This window comes from Puma concolor, chromosome C2, assembly GCF_028749965.1.
Source record: "Puma concolor isolate L17-30 chromosome C2, mPumCon1.1.hap2, whole genome shotgun sequence".
Taxonomy (NCBI): domain Eukaryota; kingdom Metazoa; phylum Chordata; class Mammalia; order Carnivora; family Felidae; genus Puma; species Puma concolor.
In genome coordinates, this window is record NC_141675.1 from 79,222,921 (window position 1) to 79,243,254 (window position 20,334).

Here is a 20,334-nt window from a genome sequence, read left to right on the forward strand (position 1 = left end):
CGTGCGAGTGTGCGTGTGTGTGTGCAGGCACGTGTTAAGTATGTCTGTGAAGTTCCTGGGAGTGATTCAGGTAAAATGGGTTTTACTCAATTAAAAATGGAATCAATTGCTCACTTAGAAGTGGAGTCAATGGAAGCTCCATTATTAAATGGAAAGTGTTTTACTTCTCTTTCTCTCAGTCTTGATCCCTGCTGGAATCATGACAGTTTGTGTCCCAGCCTGTCAAGTCAGTGGTTCCCACTCCCAACCAAAGACACATACACATCATTCTGAAGGGACGTCCACCTGCCAGTGGTGATTCTCCCCTAAGGACACACAGACAAGGTCTAATTCATGTTTTATGAGAGGCTTTCACATATTTCAAGCTAATTACCATGTCTGTCACAAGTCTGTTCTCTTAGATAGACTTTCAGGCTGGTTTAATGAAATGTCATCTGAAAAATGTCACTTCACCAATGCAAAAAAAAAAAAAAAAAAAAAGAAAACATTCGTACTCACACCTACTATTTTGATTCCAGATGTTTCAGTCGTGCATCCAATAGGAATCCATTGTGTGTGTGGACACACAATGTGGATAACATATGGGATATTTAACATAAACTGTTAAGTCATCAATCTGCTTCTATTTCTTTTCTTTTGTGTCCAGTACTGAGTCAAACAAAGACAAGGAGAAAAGAAGGCTCTGGAAGCAGATTCTATGTTCAACCTAATAATTATTTTCCCTAACTAGACAAGTCCTACAAAACTACTTGATAAATATTTAATATAATAGCCAGTAGTATTTAGTAATCACCTACTATATATCAGTCACTGTGCATCAGACTTCTAGAAAGCCCTTGGTAAAGGCCTATTGGGTGAACACTAAGTATCACTTAATACATACAATTTTGTGAAGTAGAAATTATCCCCATTTTCTAGAGGAGGACAATGGAATTTGGGAAGGTAAAGTGAGTGGGCCCAATTTTTATAATTAGAAAGTGTAGAATCCAGATCCTTCTTCTCACTGAACTCAGGGCACCCCTATCCTGGGCACTGATTGGCAGGGGAGGTTTGGGTTAGAGACAGTACAGGTGATTTTTCCTTGGTGTCTTCCTCTACATCTGAGGAGGAAAAGTCAAGGCTGAATTCAGGGAGCGGAGGAACACTGGGCTGGTCGAAGAAACAACGACGGGGGCGGGGGTACTTAATAGCCAAGATGAGGAGAGAAGAATGTGTTGGGGTGCTTGGCACACACTGAGTAGACCAGTCCAGCTGGATGTGGGAGGACTCATTTGAGGGTGTATCGGAGGTTGGTTTTGAATTCTGTGTTAGTTTGATGAGAGTCTTTGAAATAGTTTGACCATGGAGAGCTTTAAACAACAAATTAAGAAGGCTTGTTACTATGGATTGGTCAAGGCCAAGAACACTGACTGGTCTTGTTTATAGAGATGTAAGCCTGTTCAGGGAAAATTCCTTCTTGGTGACGTTTGGCAAGTTATGGGCAGGCCTTTCCTCCCCTTTGGAATGGGAAGCTGTGTGATTCAGATTTAGGTTTGAGAATAGGACACAAGGTAAGTCTCTTGATCTGTTTCTTTGTCACTAGAATTTGGATAAAAAATAAGAGTTTGTCATGTGATACCTGTCATATATTTTCCTTGGAAGTCCCTAAAAATGTTCAACAACAGAATTCAAGATTTAGGATCAGTTCTTAGGATCAGTTCTTAGGATCAGTTCATTCTTAATCTTTCCTTCAACCCAAGTCCAACAAGAGGAAGCCAATGAATTTATTCACTCAACAAATATGTGAAGAGAAACTACATGTGCTACGTAGTGGGTCAAAGCTCAAAAAATCAGGGGGTGGACAAACCAGATATAATTCCTGTCCTCAAATAATTTATAGTCTCTGTTCTGAGCTAATCATCCTATAACGTTATTGTGCAGCATTACAGTGTTAGAGGGTGATGAGATATTACTGAATTCAAAATGTCCAGCAAAGGGAAAGGATACTTGACCACATAGTGATCTCCCTGACTCTGGAGGTGATTCCTGCACTAAGTAGGAACTGGACTTAAATTTCTACTAAAATATCTTCCCAACATGGGAATAGAAAAACCTAGAATTCATGTTTCTAAGTACATGCATCTGCGCCTGGGATGGGGCCATCCAGGATGGGACTGAAAAGGAGTAAAAAATGGAGTGGGGAGATATTTTTCTTCCTTCCCCTGGAGGAAAACCAATGTGGGATGGAGCAACCGTAGGCCAAGTCCTCTCAGGAGAGCTGAACAACACAAAGAAGGGTCAGAGTTCTTCCACAACAAAGGGAGAATCACCCTCCAGGTTTAGCCTGATTCCAAAGTCGAGAAAGCTGAGATTGGTTTCCTTTTGAAACCAGGAGACTCAGCCCAGGAGAAAATGTAGATTCATTTTTGATCTTAAGAAGTTCACCATCAGGAGGCCGGTGCAAAGATGAATTTGAGGTCATCAGCTGATTTCTTGGCTTATGCCTGTAATGGCAGCATGCAGGTGCACTGGTCCCTTCTCGAAGTCTCGCGAGATTATTTTATGTAAACTGTCTGGGCCTCAGTTTTCCCGTTCGTTTCATGATACTGATGATATTGTTTGCGGGGCACCATATGAACTAAATGACTCCACTCGAGCAGTTGGCCAAACGTAGTAGCTGGCACCTGGCTAAAACCCAGTACTTGCCTCATTCCATCACATCTGGAATTGAAATACAGCTTTAACAAAGTACACATTTTGTGAGAGAGGTTTGGTAAGCAAGATAGGAAAGTATTCATTATTAACATTTTCTCCCGTCAGGTCCTCAGCTCCTTAAGGTATTCATTCCAACACTGGTGGGAGGGAGCTCAAATGAGGCAGCGCATGGGAAAGCCCTTTGCAAACTCTTCAGTACCCTCCTCACAGTGGGGACCATCTCGGACCTGAGGGTGCCTGCTCACTGGCTTTGCAGCAAGGATGCTGGTGTCACGAGGCCACCATCACTGCGTGGAGGAAGCCTTCGTTATTAGCCCCACGTGCCTGCTAATGATGACCACAGGCAAAGCAGCGGTGAGGAGGTTTTCCATTGTCGTGCCTTTTCCTAACCCCACTTTGGGCCACCTCTGGCTGCTGTGCCTCTGGGTGCCTGGGGCCCAGAGGCCGGTAATAAACAAGACCACTCTTGGGGAGCTTCCACTCATCTCCAGCCAGCGTGACTCTGACTTCCCAAGAGAAGATAAATGACGGATAAGCCCATGGAGAGGGAGGGAGACACTTGTCATTACCAACCCGGGGCGGACAACAGAGGGCTGGGCAGAAAGGCAGGAAGCGAATGGCACTGCTGCCCCTGTAGCTGCTGCCCCTCTGAATGCTTCCTGGTCGCAGCATGGGGCAGGGTGGTGACGATCTGTCTCACCGAAGAGCTCTCCGGAGGTGATTCCAGGGGCCCTTCTTGGAGGAGCAGAGGCAGATCCTGCCAGAGTTTGCTGATACCACCGACTCCATCGAGGGTGCCTTCTTGACTAGAGCCTTGAGGCTGGAGCTTGGCCTCCATTTAAGTGTAAACCTGCAGGAGACGCCATCTCTAAATGGACTCATTTCAGCTTCCCCACGCTTAACACGTGCGCGCACACGCACTTGTCTTTCTGTTTTTCTTCTAGGGCACTAAATGATTCTCAAATTTCAGTGTACATCAAAACCACCTGAAGAACCTCTAAGTGTGCAGGAACCACCCCTCCACCATCACCACCGGTACACCCCACAGACCTATGGGAATCAGGGGATCTGTGTTTTAAGGAGTTTTCCAGGTGATTCCTACATAGACGGGTCTTTTTAGAAAAATTTTAAAGTTTATTTATTTTGAGAGAAAGAGAGAGAGAGAGCAGGGGAGGGACAGAGAGAGAGGTAGAGAAAGAGAATCCCAACCAGGCTCCGTGCTGTCAGCACAGAATCTGACGTGGGGCTCGAACTCATGAGCCATGAGATCATGCCCTGAGCCGAAACCAACAGTGGGACGCTTCACTGACTGAGTGACCCAGGAGCCCCTCTACGTAGATGATTCTTGCATCTCAAAAGTGACATCCTATTCTGGGGGTTCAACATTCGATACAGAACCGATTGTATAGAGTGTTAAGACCAGAAAAGACTTCAAGGTTATCTAGAAAAACCTTGCATTCCACAAAGGACACAGTACCATATAGTGGATAAAGGCATAGACTCTAGCAAACTGTCAGAATTCAAATCCTGGCTCGGCCTCTTACAAGCTGTCTGATTTGGGTACAATCATAGGTACAATCAAGATACCTAAATTCTCTATGATTTTTCCACCTATGAAAGGGAGAGAATATAAAATAGGATTATACCTACATTACAAGAAGTTTCGTGAGGTTTAGGTCAATTAATATAGGGAAATCATTGAGAAGGGAAATCATCATAGTCAGCATTCAGTAGATAGTACTTGTATCATTCAGGATTCAGAGAAGCAGAACTGCTTTGCGTGGGATAGAATAAGAAATAGATTGCAAGGATTAGGCCATATGCAATTGTGGGAGCTGATTATGTTGACTATTTACGTCTATAATGTCTGCCTTTGGTGTTGGGCCTGAAGTCTGCAGGGCTAGACATAGAGAAGGAAATAGACATAAAGTATGGATACCCAGAACAGACGAGAATCTGTAATATTTAGCTGGAAGGGGATCTGTCTCTCCCCTCCTTCAATCTCAATGATGCTGCTGACCCACAAGATGAGCTGACTCCCCGCATCACAGAGTAGCACCTACACCTGACCCGTGATTCAGAGGCGTTGAAGGAGAGAGCATCTTCGGTGCCGGAGGAGCCGAGGGCCCATCTGTACCTCATGGCCATCAGGTAAGCTGTTAGATTGGTGACGATGTGCATGAACTGAAGCCATGCCTGCCCTCACCGACTTTCAGAGTACAAAAAGGATGAACTGTCTCCCCTTCATGTCCCCCTTCCAAAGCTCACGTGACCCTGATTTGGAACACTAACTTGCGGCCAACTCTAACGTGAAACCATACAGAGAAGGGAATTGTAGGATTTATAGTTCCAGCTTAGCTAAGTGGATCTAGTGCAAGACCGCCATCAGAACACTGCAACAGAGAGGGAAAGTAATTTATTCGAAGTCACGCAACAAATTTGTAGGAGAAGATTGACAAGGGGCTGGACCTATTGTTTTCTATTCATGCTATTCAAGCCTCCTGGTTGTCACAATGATCTTAAGAGGGTATCCATCTGAATGGTCTCTGGACCCACAGACAGAAGCCCCAAGGGGTGATGGATCTACTTCAATAATACATTAACCGAGGACCTTCTAGGTGTCAGATACTCGGCCCCTGGGCAGGTAGGAGTCCTTACTCTCAACCTGCTCACAGGGAAGACAACTGCATCAGTAAGTACGATAAAGGCTAGAGAGACACATGCTGCAAAAGAGGGACAGTGGCCGCGTTTGGATAGAGCTTGATGGAAAGTGGGTTATCAGGATAATGTCCGGGCCTTTTGCCTAATAGCCAAAATTCATCACGTCCAACTCTTACTTCTGCGCTCTAATCCCTCGGTACTCCACCCTGGGAAGGTAGGGTTTATGGGTTTTCTGGAACTGAGGGTTTCCCAGGATGCAGGACTTCCAGTGCTGAAACTGGAAAGTGTCTGGCAAATGGGGGTAAGTTGGTCACCTTAAGGCCGAACAAAATAGAGTTAGTTTCTGAAGGGAAAGAGCAAGTAAGTAAAGCCAGCTAAGTACAGTATAATACTCTCTTGGCTATTATGGGGGACTTAAAAAAAAAAAAAAAAAAGGACCAAACCTGCAGCACTCAGTCCCACAAGCCCAGAACCACTCACAAACAATAAAGAAGCCAATCAAAGGAAGCAGGACCCTCCAGTCACCCTCAACTTTCTTCAAAAGTTCCTGAACTATTCCACTCGGGTTCCCAAATCCTCTCACCTCCTTTTTGTTCTCCCAGAGGCTTTCAAAGACCACCGGACTTGGTTTTTGTCGAGTCTCTGTGGCTTTTACTTTGGGTCTTTCACTGACTTTGGCTTCACTGTCGCCTTTGTGATCCTTTCCAATCAAGAAGAATGAAAAGAGGACACTCCCACTCAAAACACCCAGCACTGCCAAGACGGAAAGACCTTGAGCAGAAAAGAAGGTACTGGAGTTCATGTTTGGTTGCCAGTGCTGACATGGTCACTCAAGGAATTCTCCAGCTCTTTGGATGGAAAGTTTGAAATAATCAGGGGTGCCTATCAGGACCTTTAACTTCCACTATACAAACCTCATATCAGATGAATCACCTTCCGGATCTACCAACCAGGGTCTTTGTTTGGCTTGCACAACTAAAATTAGCAGCTCATTCATAATCCATAACGGCTGGGGAATTATCTCATACACATGGGACAAAGGAGAGGGATCCGAAGAGGGGCCTCTTCCCTAAGTCTCATCCATGAGATTCTTCTTGTTAAAGAGGCACTCTCAAGCATCCAATTTGCCGCAATTATAGCAATCAAAACAGCATTCATCCTCCTTCCGCACCTGACGAGCCAACTCATGCATTCTCCCCGACAGTGGTGGGGAGGATGCTAATGCAGCTCCCATCCCCCTGGTTCCAGCTATAGCCATCACTGCAGCCCCTACTCCCACCCTCACAGCTGGAGTTGGTTCACAGGCCAAGGAGCTCGGTCATGTCGACGCCCCATGGTAGACCTGTAGCTGCCCCGACCCACATGGGCTCACTGGTTCTCCAGGGAAAGAGGGCAATTAGCTTTTGATATTGGCTTATGTATCTCTACTCCCAAAGGCTGGATGCAAAAGAACTGATTAGAGGCAACCTCTTCCATTTTGTAAGTTTCTAAGGCTGATAAAGAAGTTCCTGCTGTGAAAACAGGTGCAGGTGTAGCACTATGGAGAAGCCGGGGCTTGTCTGATTGCTTCTTTGTGCCAGCCTCCCTGGCATTTGAATGGGCGCTTTGTGAGCACACAGTCTCCCCAGATTGCAGGAACCGGCTGCTGCTGGTGGTGGGTGGTGGGTGGGGGGTTCTGTTGATTAAAGGCCCATTAACAGAGCACGAATAACTCTCAACTTCCTCCTCTCACCTGCTTCTTTGTTTTCATCTAACGGCTTTCGGGAGAGCTGAAAATGTTATTAAATTATTCCAACCCCCATGATGCTGCCATTATGAGTCCTGCCAGAGCATGCCTTCCCCAGCAAGGTACCTGTAAACATTCTTGTGAACCACTCCTGGGCTTACCAATAGATGATGTAAGAAGTCTGCAGCTACTCTAGTCAGGCTGGCTTTGAATCATCTGCATGCACACCAACCCTGTGTTCCTCCCTGGAAGCACTGGCTACCCCACCATTGACACACTTCCATGGACCTTCAAGGTCATTGACCACAGTCCTGAGGTTGTTACTCACTATGTTTCCCTCGGTCCCTGCCGAGAGTCTTTTGGGAAACAATACACAAATCTTTGTTGTTATTAAGGATGATTATCAAGCCCAGTGGAACATTCTCTCACCTTTTCTCAGTGTCCTCATCTTTAAGTGGGGATAACGGGGATAACGAGAACACCAGAGCACTATTATGGGTCCCAAATGAGATCGTGTTTGCAGAATACCTAACGTTCAATTGTGTGCTCAATTCTTTTTTTCCCGTCATGTCAGCCGATCGGTTATTTTTAATAACCTCCACTGGAATGTCCTGCTGTCTCTCAATCTGATGAAAAGTTATCCTAGAGCTGGGCACTTCTAGATTTTCCATTTGTCCACACAATCTACCAGGCATCTCGAATGCGGAAAGAGCCAGGAGTCTCCGACTGGAGTGTTGGTGCTGCCCACCGTTCCTCTCTCTGGTTGTCTTTCAATCGTCCTTTTGTCTCTTCTGGGTCCTCACTCTTCCTTTCCTCCTTAAATACCCTGCCCTCTTATCTTGGCCTTGCCCTACGGCAATCGCACTCCTTCAGTTTAAAGCGATGTCCCACCTTGCATGAATCTCTTCCCTGGTGGACCCAGCCCACAGGGACCTCTTGTCCAGATTGCTAATCCCTTCACAGTAGCATCACCAAGCCTAGCGAGTAATTGCTTCCCCAAAGCCTCACATGAATGTAGAAAAAATGCGGTCCTCTTGACCGTTTTGCAAAACTCCTTCCCTTGCTGTGCTGTCTATATCTACGCAGCACTTTAAGCCAGAGGCTGGCAATCAGTGGCTCCATGGCCGAATCTGCCCTGCTTTCTCTTTTTGTCTGGCCTAGAGCTAAGATTGTTTATTTTCTTTAAATGGCTGGAAAATGAAAAGAGGAATAATGTCTCATGGCATGTGAAAATTATAGGAAGTTTAAATTTCAGCATCTGCAAACAAAGTTTTATCAGAACACAGCTGTACCCATGTTTTTATGTATTGTCTGCAATTGCCTTCAGACTACAGTGGCAGAGTATGAATTATTTGCTCTCTGCCCTTCACAGAGAAAGGCTGCTGACCCTTGCCTTAACGTGTACAAAACCCTTCACATTTGCTCATTCATTCGGTCCTCATATTAGGCCTGTGGTAACATCTCCATTCGCAGAAGCTCAGAAAAGTTGAAGCCGTTCGCCCGAGCCGGCAACCCGTTGTCCCCAACCCGTTGTCCCAACCACACCTACCCCTGTACTATTCTTCATGCCAGGCACCGTGGAGGTAACTCTTTGGCCTGTAATCCATTCTCTCTCACATGCCTCACTTAGCATCTCCAAGGTGCTCCCTCAGGAAATCTGGGTGTGTGGAAACGTGAGCTTGCATCAGTGGCTCCCCAGACGGCTCTGAAATGGGGTGCAGTTGTTAGCAAATGAAACTCATCAATAACTAGTAAATGGCCTCTGGTCTTGGGTGGTGCGGGAGCTGGGTGAACTGTGTCCGGCCAATCGTAACTCCTTCCTCAGCTGACTCTAGTAAGGCTTAATTAGGAGGAGGTGACATGTTGCTGGTGACCACCAATGGGCAGCAAAGTGTACAAATGAGCAGATGGAGATCCTGTCCCCCATCCAACCATTCTGAGGCAGCTGACTGCCTGCCCAACCCCCCTCCCAAATCTCCTGCTGTCCTCCCTCTTCTCCTGAGCTCCTGGGCTCACTGGCTGTCTTTAGTTTCTCCCTCACTGGTCCTTGGTTTTGGGCCATACTCTTTCCTTAGGGATCTATCTTATGCTTTCCCAGGGGTTGGGTGACGTAGGGTGCATTACTTGCCCTCACTGAACACATCTGTTGAATGAGGATAATACCTTTATATTCAGCATAGTTGTGATGATCAGGCATGAAAATTTATGTAAAGTACACTTTGCACGGTGCCTGATCTATTGACCAGACTCAGTAAGTGATAGCACAGCAGTGTCTTCCTTTGGAGTCTCAACAAAGTTAGGAACAAGCCTTTTCTTAGGAGTCTGTTTCTTCTCCCCAGAGCTTTCTGACATGGGTATAACCCTCCCTCTCTCATTTCCCCCCCAGTCCTCAAGTTCCCCAACATTTTCTCATGGCTCCTTTGATAGGAAAGCCAGCAACGTCTGTTGATATGACTCCTGTCCTGGAGAGGGAGTGGTAGTTCTGAACCAGAGCTGAAGCCTCTCACTGGGAATGCCAGGTTCCAAGGATGCCCTCCATGGCCACAGGGGACACTGACCAGGCCTGGCCCCCTCCCAGAAACCAGGATTTCCAGGCTCTCATTGGAAGGTTCCTTCCAAAGCCTTTCTGGTGTACCCATGAGTAGAGTCAAAACGAACTACTACCTTTGTAGAGACTTCCATTTCAGTAACAGCTACTGGACTAGTCAGAATTCTCCAGAAAAACAGAACCTACAAGGCGATATGTATATACAGAGAAACAGATTTATTAAAAGGAATTGGCTTACACGGTTATGGAGCCTGGTGAGTCCAAATTCTGCCTGTCGACAAGCAGTTTCAGGATCCAGAAGAGCTGATGGTACAGACGAACTCTGAAGGTAGTTTGACAGAATTCTCTCTTGCTCCAGGAGACTGGTCTTTTTGTGCTATTCACGCTCTCAACTGCTTACTCAACGTTCACTGATTAAATGTAAAACTCATCCAAAAACATCCGCCAAGTTGATACAATATTAACCACTACAGATAATGGGCATAAATACTCTTTCCATTGTCTTTCTTGGACAATTCCTATTTTGTTTGTCATTCTAAACAAGTATATTTTAGGAGGGAGAGCAGTTGGAGGGCCACGTGATGTTACTTCCTCTATCCAGAGTTGTCAAATAAGAGTAATACATATACCCTCCTAGGGGGGGTAAAACTCTCTCAACTGTAGAAAGCACTTTTCAGTCACATTCTCACTGGTGTAGGCCAGGCGTCAACGGGTCAAATATGGCTCATTTTTCAGAGAGGGAAACTGAGGCTTGGTTGAAAGAGGAAGCTTGGCCAAGGTTGTCTTACACAGTACATTTGTTGGTGATACAGGACAGCTGAGTGGGTACCCTGGAAGCCAGCCCACTCCTTACCTAACATTGGTACAGTTGGCATGTCATGAAGCCACAATTTGAGCAATTGCTTCAAGTGGGTTTGAGATCCTTTCAATCAAGGGCCTGTAAGGAAAAATTGTGAAAGCCTTTAATATTTAGTAGTTGTCCTGATTAGCTCATCCACCTAGGTTAGCTCTGATTCCTCTTGTCTTTGACTCAGCTGTTTTACAGCTCTGTACCGATAGAAATTAAGTTGTAGAAAATGGACAGGAACGCAAATAATTCCGGTCCACAGAAATGCAAATTGAGCCTAATGGGATGCGATCGATTATTGTGAGCACTTTTGCGTCTCTTTGTCAATTCATTTCAGCTTTCTGTATTTGACTAAAAGTATGTGACCCCGTGAATTTGTATTTGAATTCACTGCAACGTCCACTGGCTTCCTCATCAATTCCTGAGGCAAATAAAATCTTTGGCATATATTCATTTTCTATCTGTAAGAGCGTCATGATTATATCCTCTTTTAAAACGCATCATTTAATAAGTCAGTGTAAACCCTACATACACCTCGTCTGGCCACACTGCTCTGTGTTCCCACACCTCACCAAAAGAATAAATGGAAGTTTCTGTGAGCTTCAGAGCGTTCTGGGGAATTATGTGCTTTACAAAGCACCTCCACCTTTTATCATCGCTTTTGATTCCTCCAGTCCACCTGGGAGAGCAGATACCATTCCTAATTCACAAATAGAGAAAATGAAGGCCAGAGAAAAAAACACATTTTATTAAACCAAGATCTTACAGCTTTACGAGGCAGAGCCAGGACGTCAGCCTGGCTTCTCCTAGTCCTCTGCTCATCCTCTTCATAAAGCCACGTCTTCTATTTTGATAAGAAATGCTGCGGACTCAGCCTGGTAACTGGATCCCCGTGAGGGAGAGCTGCTGTTTCAGAAAAAAAAAAAAAAAAAAAAAAAAAAAAAGAGCCAAGAATTTGGATATAACCGAAGTTCTGAGAAGTCACAGGTCCATCCCCAGGGATGCTGGTCAGAGTCCTTTTTCATTTTTCCCCTGGAGCACAAAAGCTAGTTTTACATTTTAATGGATTTAATTACTGCATGGAGATCTGAACAGATAGAAAAGGAACAGGCAGGGAGGACACAGTGATGGTCTATTGAGCAGCATTTGAATTAATTTGGAGTTTTCATCCCTATGATTAGTGTGGTTATTAGTGTTAATACTCGGAGTTCATGTTAGCAGGGTGTTATTGCGAGTTTGAAGCATTAAAAGAAGCCTGATTTCCTAGTATTTGTTTGTTTACTTATTAATCAGTCCATTCATAATTGCTATGGTGCTGACATACAAAACGGCTCCTGCGTTCAACTTCTCAGCTTGACTTAATAAAGGATAATATTGGGTCCCATTTAGTCAGTGTTTAATGCTAATAGATTGTCCTTGTTTATTTTGGTCACTTCCCCACTGTGGGCATTCTCTCTTTTGTCCTCAGACCACCGTGGAGACTCAGATAAAGCCTCAGAGCTCCCGGAAAGAGCCTAAGTTAGGGTTTGCGATACCAGATTTCTGTTGACTTGAGCTCCTGGGATGGTCTTGGGAAAGCCGCGCCTCCTCTCTGGCCTCCGTTTCCCCTCAATACACTAAAAGGTTTAAGTGAGATGATCCCTGTTTCCTTTCAGCTCTGTGGTTCAGGGAGCAAATCAAAATGGAGGGGTGACTGGAGTGTGATAGAAATGTGAAGTTGTAACTACGAGAATACCTCTCCTAATGCATTAATTCTTCAGTCTGCTGTTTTACTTCGAAGTACATAGGTGCGGATTCATTTTTTTCTTCTTGTTGCTCTGGATGCATTGGAAATCTCCAATCTGAGCGTTTGTGTCTTTCTTCAACTGTGGAAAATTCTCGGACATTTTCTCACTGAATGTTGACTCTCTCCCTTCTCTTTGAGTCCCTGTTAGAAGTTGGCAGACCGCAAAAAAAAAAAAAAAAAAAAAAAAAAAAAAAAAGGCAGACTACATTCTGTTAATATCCTAAAATCTTGTCTTCCAGGCACAAGTTCCATCTACTGCTGTGTCTACTCTGCTTTCCGAACCCTCAAGCTTTCAACTTCAATGATTTTTGTTTCTAGAAGCAACATTTGTTTCTTTCTCAAATCTGCCTAGTCTTTTTTTTTTTTTTTTTCACGGAGCCTTATTTTTTTTCTTACAGTTCGATCATTCATTGCATGTCTTTAGTCATTTTAAGCTTCTCGTGGTCTCCATTTAGATGGCTTTATCCTGACTTCTTGATGTGCAGATCCCCCTGTGTATTGTACATGTTTACTTTGCCTTTCTTTTCTCGTGAATTTTGTGATTTTTTTGAGTACGAGCACATGTTCCGTGACGATATGGGAGTGACTTCAATGCAATATAGGTTGTGAAAATATTGCTCTAGAGAAAGCTTTGCATTTGCTTTTGGTGAGTGCCTCAGAGGTATCATGATCCCAGAAACATTTTAATGTAAATCTTGAGGCTTAGGGATTCCTATCACATTAGGTTATATACTCTCTTACTCTAGGTCACTGCAGAATAGGACACATGGAGGCTGTTTTTTTGTTTGGTTGGTTTGGTTTTATTTCTACACAGAATCTCAGCCAAGACAGGTTTCCTGATAATCTCCCTGGGTGGGTGTGGTAAGACTGAATGATGACTACTAAAAATATCCAGGTCCTAATCCCTGCATCTTGTGAATGTTACCTTATGGCAAAAAAGATTCTATAGATGTATTGAAATCGAGGATCTTGAGATGGGAAGATTATCCTGGATTATCAAACTGGACCCTGAATATGATCACAAATATCATTGTAGGAGGAAGACAGAGGGAGATCTGACCGCAGAAAGGAGACTCCAACGTGGCAACGGAAGCAGACATTGGGGTGACGCTTTGAAAGTAAAGGAAGGGGCCGCAGACAAAAGAAAGCAAGAGATGCAGAAAAGGCTTGGAAAAGGCAAGAAGGCAGATCGTCCCCTGAAGTCTCCGAAGCGAGCACAGTCTTGCTGGCATCTTGAATTTAGACTGACTTCCAGAAGCTCAAGAAAATAAATGTGTTATTTTAAAGCCACTAAGTTGCAGTAATTTGTTGCAGCACTAATGAGAAACAGAGCTGGTTAGCAGAGTTTTTCTGTTCCTCTTGGACTGAGAGCAGTCCTTCAAAGGTCGTCCCAAGAAAACTTGACCGGATTTTCCACGAAGACAGACAAGGAGGATGTTGTCGATTCAGTCCAGCCAGGCTGGGAAGACATGGAATGACGAGATTCAACAACTCCTGTGACTGCAAATCAGCCTTCAGAGGGAGGATACAAAGACATGGTTTCTTGATTCTGAGCCTTTTTTTCACTGACCAAATCAATGTCTTCAAATGATATAACATAGTTGTCAGGGACGGTGGATACAAAGGATACAAAGGGAGGGAGGGAGGATACAAAGACATGGTTTCTTGATTCTGAGCCTTTTTTTCACTGACCAAATCAATGTCTTCAAATGATATAACATAGTTGTCAGGGACGGTGGGATAGAAGTTGGTGTTTTGTATTCCATTTGTCTTATAATTTGCCATATGAAGAGAAAAAGCATCTTCAGCAAAATATTTACATTCTACACCTCAATTTTCTCATCTTTAAATGAAACTAATAAAAGTGCTTCTCTTACATTATCATGGCGAGGCTCCCCTTGGATAGGGCATGTCAAATGGTTGGGCGTGTATATGCCTTAGCCTTGCAGATAGACTCAGGGTCCCTGGAGGATCTTGGCCCAGGATTCTTGTCCAAGAACTATGTGGAGAGAATTAAATGACTCAAAAAGATTCATGAGAAGTTTTAAGGGCTCAAAGAGCAACAAAATGAAGTTTTGTCATCACCAAAGCCCTAGAAAACAGAAGATTCTGCTAATTTTGGAAGGAGAAGAGCTGATTTAAAATAGAAGATGCTAATGTGATTGCTATGTTGTTCATTCAACAAACATGCATTTGCAGGGTGGTATCCTATGTAAGGCTAGATGTCAAGTGCTGTGCAGAAGACAGACATCGACAGCCACCGCAGTCATCCCGTTTCTAGCACAACCAACCATGCTGCTGTAACAGTTCACAACATTGCAAGGGAATTTCAGAGGCCTTCTCTGAGGTGGAGAGTCTAGGAACTGCTCTAGGAGCATTTTACAGATGGGGAAACTGACCCTCAGGTTTTATAAAGTCAAAGTTGGCTCTCAACCTTGTCTGCTAATTCACTGCCATTGACCCTATATCACAGCTAAGTTGAGATCCCTGACCTCAAAGTGCTTAGAGATAAGACAGACAATCAAAGAGGACAGAGCACTAGAAGGTACATGTGACTACCACAAGATATAAAAAGAGAAACAAATAAGGTCCTTGGGAGACTAAGAAGGCTGTGATATGGAGTGGGGTGGGGTAACCTGGTAAGACAAAACATAGAAGACACGGTGGAGGGACATTAAAACATACACATTTAAAAATCCTTCACCTTCAAAAATAAAAACCAGTAACCCAACAACAACAGAAATGGTTTCTGACCAGGTCAGCATGTTGTACTACATGTTTTCATTCCATAAGCGATTATGTACCTACTATATGTGTGGGGTTGATCACAGTGACCCGGAAGTGATGGCATACTGTGGAACCAGCCTGATATAGGGAAAGGAGACCTGTGCTCCAGCCCTGACACTGAATGTGGCCTCTGGTTTTTTTGTTTCCCCTTCAGCTTGAGTTTCTTCTTGCATACATCAGGAATCTAAACTTCTCTGCTGCTCTGACATTCTAAATTTGAATAAGGAGGATGTTTATCTACTGCCCTGTCTTTTCTTTCATTATTCATTCTCTCTTTCCTCGGCTTAATAAATTATTTGCCTTCTCCCCCCCGCCCCCCCCCCCCCCGTCTCTTCCTCCTCCTTCTTTTGAGATGGCTCCTTCCCTGCCCTCCCTCATGGTTATTCTCCTTCTCACGTTCAGGGTCTGCATATTTTCTTCCTCATTACCTAAGTACATGTAAATTGGCCACATTGCTGATGCGGAAGCAATTTTTAAAATTGGTTAAAATGTGCCAACGTCAAACATGACGAATTCTTCCACTTTTGGACTCCTCATGATTTTAATCATCCAAAATCAGCCATTTAAGAAATGACAGCATGAGGTCCAAATTCCCTTAGCATCATTTTTTTTTTTTTTTTGGTTGGGTTTTGTCCTTTGATGCTGTGTGCGTGTGTGTGTGCGTGCGTGCGTGTGTGTGTGTGTGTTGTGTTCACCAAAGTTGTCACCAGATTTGGGCATTGTTTAAGTATAACATCGATCACTTATTGTGTGCAACACTGGCTGGGTATGTGGAGAAGGGGGGGAGATAAAAAAAAGGAATAACTTTAGTCTGCAGTCAGAATGGGACTTGGGGACTCGGTGGATGAGAGCACGGAGGCACGGTCAGAAATAAAGAGGGAAGCTTTGGCTCCATTATACTGGTATCTTGGCCCAAGATCCAGGAATGCCTGACTCTTGTCTTCAGCACAAGGTTCCTGGGTGTTGTCGAACACATGGCAAACTGTAGTATAATGGACACAAAACTACCACCTTCTTACCACTGAGGCTGGGGCCTGACAATCCCTGATAAGGAGCTGTCTGTTAAATACTGATCTGGAGGGGCGCCTGGGGCTCAGTCAGTTAAGCGTCCGACTTCGGCTCAGGTCACGATCTCACAGTCCGTGAGTTGGAGCCCCGCATCAGGCTCTGTGCTGACAGCTCAGAGCCTGGAGCCTGCTTTGGATTCTGGGTCTCCCTCTCTCTCTGCCACTCCTCTGCTCACACTCTGCCTCTCTCTCTCTCTCTCTCAAAAATAAACAAACATTAAAAAAATTTTTTTTTAAATACAGATCTGGAGAACATGAGTTAGGCTTGTTACCTGCCTTTCTAAAAGTGCAAATCTCTATCCTGGGTCTCGTATTTTCCAGAATATCTTTGTTAAGAGAAAGAAAGAGAACTGGACCCAAGAGGGACCTTAAGCTTGCTTACTCAATCAGCCATGTGTAGGGGCCAAAGACCAACAAAACTGGCCAATCTGGCCTGGGGCCAAGCTTTACCTGAGTTTCAGGTTAAAAAGCAAGAGAGCGCAGCACAGGGTGCTGCTTGTTTAAGGTACAGTGAGTGCCACAAATAAACTGGGCTTATTAAACGTCCTGGCCCTGGACAACCAATAAAGTCTCCTGTCTTTGGGGAGGGGGCGGGTAGCTGGGTATAGAGTTTTCTCCACTCCCAAGAGCAGGTGGCACTCCGTCAGTGCAGGAGCTCTGGATCCGATGTGGCCTGAATGAGGTCAGAGGAGGGAAAAAAACTATTCCCTCCTCCCAACTGGACCTTGGAGAAGAGACAGTGCTCATGAGGTGGACAATGCAGGGGGTGGGGAAGAATGGGCTCAACCTCCCATCAGGTTATATGAGCAGGTTTAGAGAAGTAGGGCAAAGAATTGTATCTGGAGAACATGGTGAGTTACATTTTGGTTTCTGAGTAAATGCTCCAGTGAGCAAAGTGGCTTACCCGAGACAACGCTGTAGAACCAAGGAACAAATAGTCTTCTGACTCCGGGTCTGGGTTGCCTCTCATTTTACCACGGCTGCAGGCAACTGATAGCAGGAGGGCTCCAGCAGGTGGCAGAGTACCTGGGAACGGGCTGACCATGAAAGATGGGATTCCTGTCCTTGGGGGAGGGCAGGACAGCAGAAAATGGGAAAAGCACAACAAGGCCTTTGGGGTGAAATGACGGCTTCAAGGCTGGGTTTGCCCCTTCGCTAGCTCCATGGCTCCGAGCAAGTTATTTAACTTCTCTGACCCTCAGTTTCCTCATCTGAAGAGCAAGGATAACAATACCTACTTTAAGGTGTTTGTCTAAGGATAGGATGGAATCATCTGTGGCTATAGCATGTGGACATAGTATGTGCTCAGTGAAAAGTGCCAGTATTCTCTCTGCCATTCATTACAGGCTACAATACAAAATACACTAGTTGCCTGCAACAGAACAGTGATTTCTGAAGTCTAATGCACGTAAGAATCACCTATAGAATTTACTAAAAATGCAGATTCTCAGTCCCATCCTCCTTCAAGAGATATATGTTTTAGCAAGTCCCCCACCGCCAGTGATTCTGATAAAGTGGTTCAATGATCACACATCGAGAAGTACTGCATTGGGTTACATTAAAAAAAAAATTTTTTTTTTAATGTTTATTTATTTTTGAGACAGAGGGAGACAGAACATGAGTTGGGGAGGGGCATAGAGAGAGGGAGACACAGAATCTGAAACAGGCTCCGGGCTCTGAGCTGTCAGCACAGAGCCCGATGCGGGGCTCGAACCCACGAACCGTGAGATCATGACCCGAGCCGAAGTCGGACGCTTAACCGACTGAGCCACCCAGGCGCCCCAGCACTGGGTTACATTTTAAGTTTAAAATCTGACTTCTCCTGGTTCATGGCTCTCACAACAGTCCCGATCAGGCTTCCATTCTAAAGATTTCCAACCACCCTTCTTCCTTAGCCTCACCTCCAACCCCAAGCACAATAAGCCGCTGCTGTCATTGGCAACACCTTTGGGTGAGATTCCCTAGAGCAGTGGCTCTTAACTTTGGCCCTTAACTATTACAATCACTTGGAGGGCCTTCAGCCATCCTGATGCCCTGGCTGCACCGGGACCATCTAAGTCAGATGTCTGGGTGGCTCTCAGCATGAGGTTTTTGGAAGTCCGCCCAGAGATTTCACTGAATAGCTATGTTGAGAACCACTGCCCTTGATCCTCTGCCCTGCCTTCCTTTCAGATCCCCTCCACCTGGTTTCCATCCCATGCCTGCTATCTGGATGTTTCCCTTCTTTCAAAATTTTTGGCTGGGTTCACTCAGCCGATTTCCTGGTTTTCTCGTCATTCTTCCTGATCCACTGACGCCTCTCGCCTGGCTCTATTTGGCATTGATGTCCTACCCACCCGCCTCTCTGTTGAAACTTGCAAGAAACAACACTGTAGACTTCTGATGGCACTACTCTGCCTTGAGACTGGGGGCAACAGATGGAATCATGCCGCAGTCTTTCAAACTTCTTTGTCATTTTCTTCCACTGGAGAGTTTTCCCACCCCCCACCTGTTTATCCTGCCAGAGCTCATGCAAAGGCTTCCTATTCTAGGAGGCCATCTTTGATTCTCACAGGCCACAGTAGAAAGACCCTTATGAGAGAATAGCATTGAGACGGTGCGTTATGACAGTCTATCTATATAATGAGAGGGGAGGATGTTACTGTGACAGTAGTCATTAGAGCTTCTTCTGGGAAGGAAACTGCACTTATTTGGAAAAAATTACAAGTGCTTGGAGTAGAAGTTTATACTGAGAGGGATATAAAACAGGTCAGAACAACTTTGCTCAAATGTAAGGGCAATTGTTTAATACCCCAGAGAGAAGAAAGGAGGCCCTCCACTCCGTGATGTGACCTGCACCATGATTTCTTTCAAATCCTGAGTAAAATCTATAGATCATTCCAAAATATTTCATAAGAGGTGATTCCTCAGGGCACTGCTATGGGCCCAAGTCCAGGGTATTGAGGGAAAGACAGGCCATGTGGCACGGACAGAGAGACCAGAAATAAGCAGAAGATTCTAATGGAAGCTTGAGGAAGGGTTTGAGAGTATCACAGGTCATGGAATATGGGTTAAGGGTAGGTTTGACCAGGTATCCAAGGGGCATCTGGATTCCATTTAGGCATCTTCTCTGCCCACTGAACTGGAAGTTTTCTGATCGTAGGGTCTGTCCCTACTGCCTGTGAACTTTGCTAGTGCCCAGCACAATTCTTGGCACATGGAATGCTCTAAAAAGTGTCTGGAGAATCCACAACACAGAAAGCACATTAATATGGGACCACCAAGGAATTCATCCTGCCTGTGGCTATTTTGTGGTTCAGACTGAATTCTCTTTTATTCACCACTTAGATGCTATTGAACTTGTTTCTCCAAATGCAGTTGCTCAAAATTTGATTAATTGGAGCTCAAAATGACATTTCAAAATCCCCTCTTCCCAAACACATAGCTCATCAGAAATGCCTCCCACTATTTACAGTTTTGCTTCATTGAAATATGATGATGCCAGGCAGACAGCGATGTGTATTCAGTGGAATTCAATTTTCCTGATCACTGGCTCCATCGATCAGTCTGTTTGCAAAGGGCTGATGCAAGCATCAATTCATCTCTTATGGACAGTGGGTGAGCTGCTCCTACTATTTCTGCATGTGAAAGGGGTTGTTAGACTCTAAAGATGGGATTCTGGAGGATCGCTTTATTATTGCTGTTTTAAGCTTTATTGAGTTCCTATCATGGATCAGGAGTTTTTACTGTTTTCATATTTAATCTTTACAATTGACATTTTGTGGGAGCCGAATCTGGGACCTGGAGAACTTGGGGGGAATTGTCTGTGGTTACAGCATTAGTGATGTGTAGAGTCAGGATTCAAATGCAGTTTTTCGTCCTCAATGGGGAAAAACTGAGAACCTTTCCCTACGCTGAGGAACACGACGAGGATGTCCATTCTCACCATTACTATTTAACATGGTACTCGAAGCCTGAGCCTCAGCAGTCAGACAACAAAAAGAAATAAAGAGCATCCAAATCAGCAAGGAAGAAGTCAGATTTTCAATATTTGCAGATGACACAAGACTCTATGTAGAAAACCCGAAAGATCCCACCGAAAAAATTGTTAGAACTGATACGTGAATTTAGCAAAGTCGTAGGATAGAAAACCAAAGTGCAGAGATCGGGGGCATTTCTATACACCAAGAGTGGAACGGCAGAAAAAGAAATCAAGGAATCAATTTCATTTACAATTGC

General features: G+C 44.7%; 1 long non-coding RNA gene across 1 annotated transcript; it reads right to left on the bottom strand.

Annotated features, from left to right (window-relative positions):
• Positions 1–998: 998 nt before the first annotated feature.
• On the bottom strand, positions 999–13,540 carry LOC147577345 (uncharacterized). Its single transcript, XR_015240188.1, has 4 exons — positions 11,243–13,540; positions 9,868–10,566; positions 8,631–8,786; positions 999–3,544 (listed from the first exon to the last, which is right to left on the bottom strand). It is a non-coding gene; the product is annotated as an uncharacterized LOC147577345 (long non-coding RNA).
• Between the last annotated feature and the right edge of the window lie 6,794 nt (positions 13,541–20,334).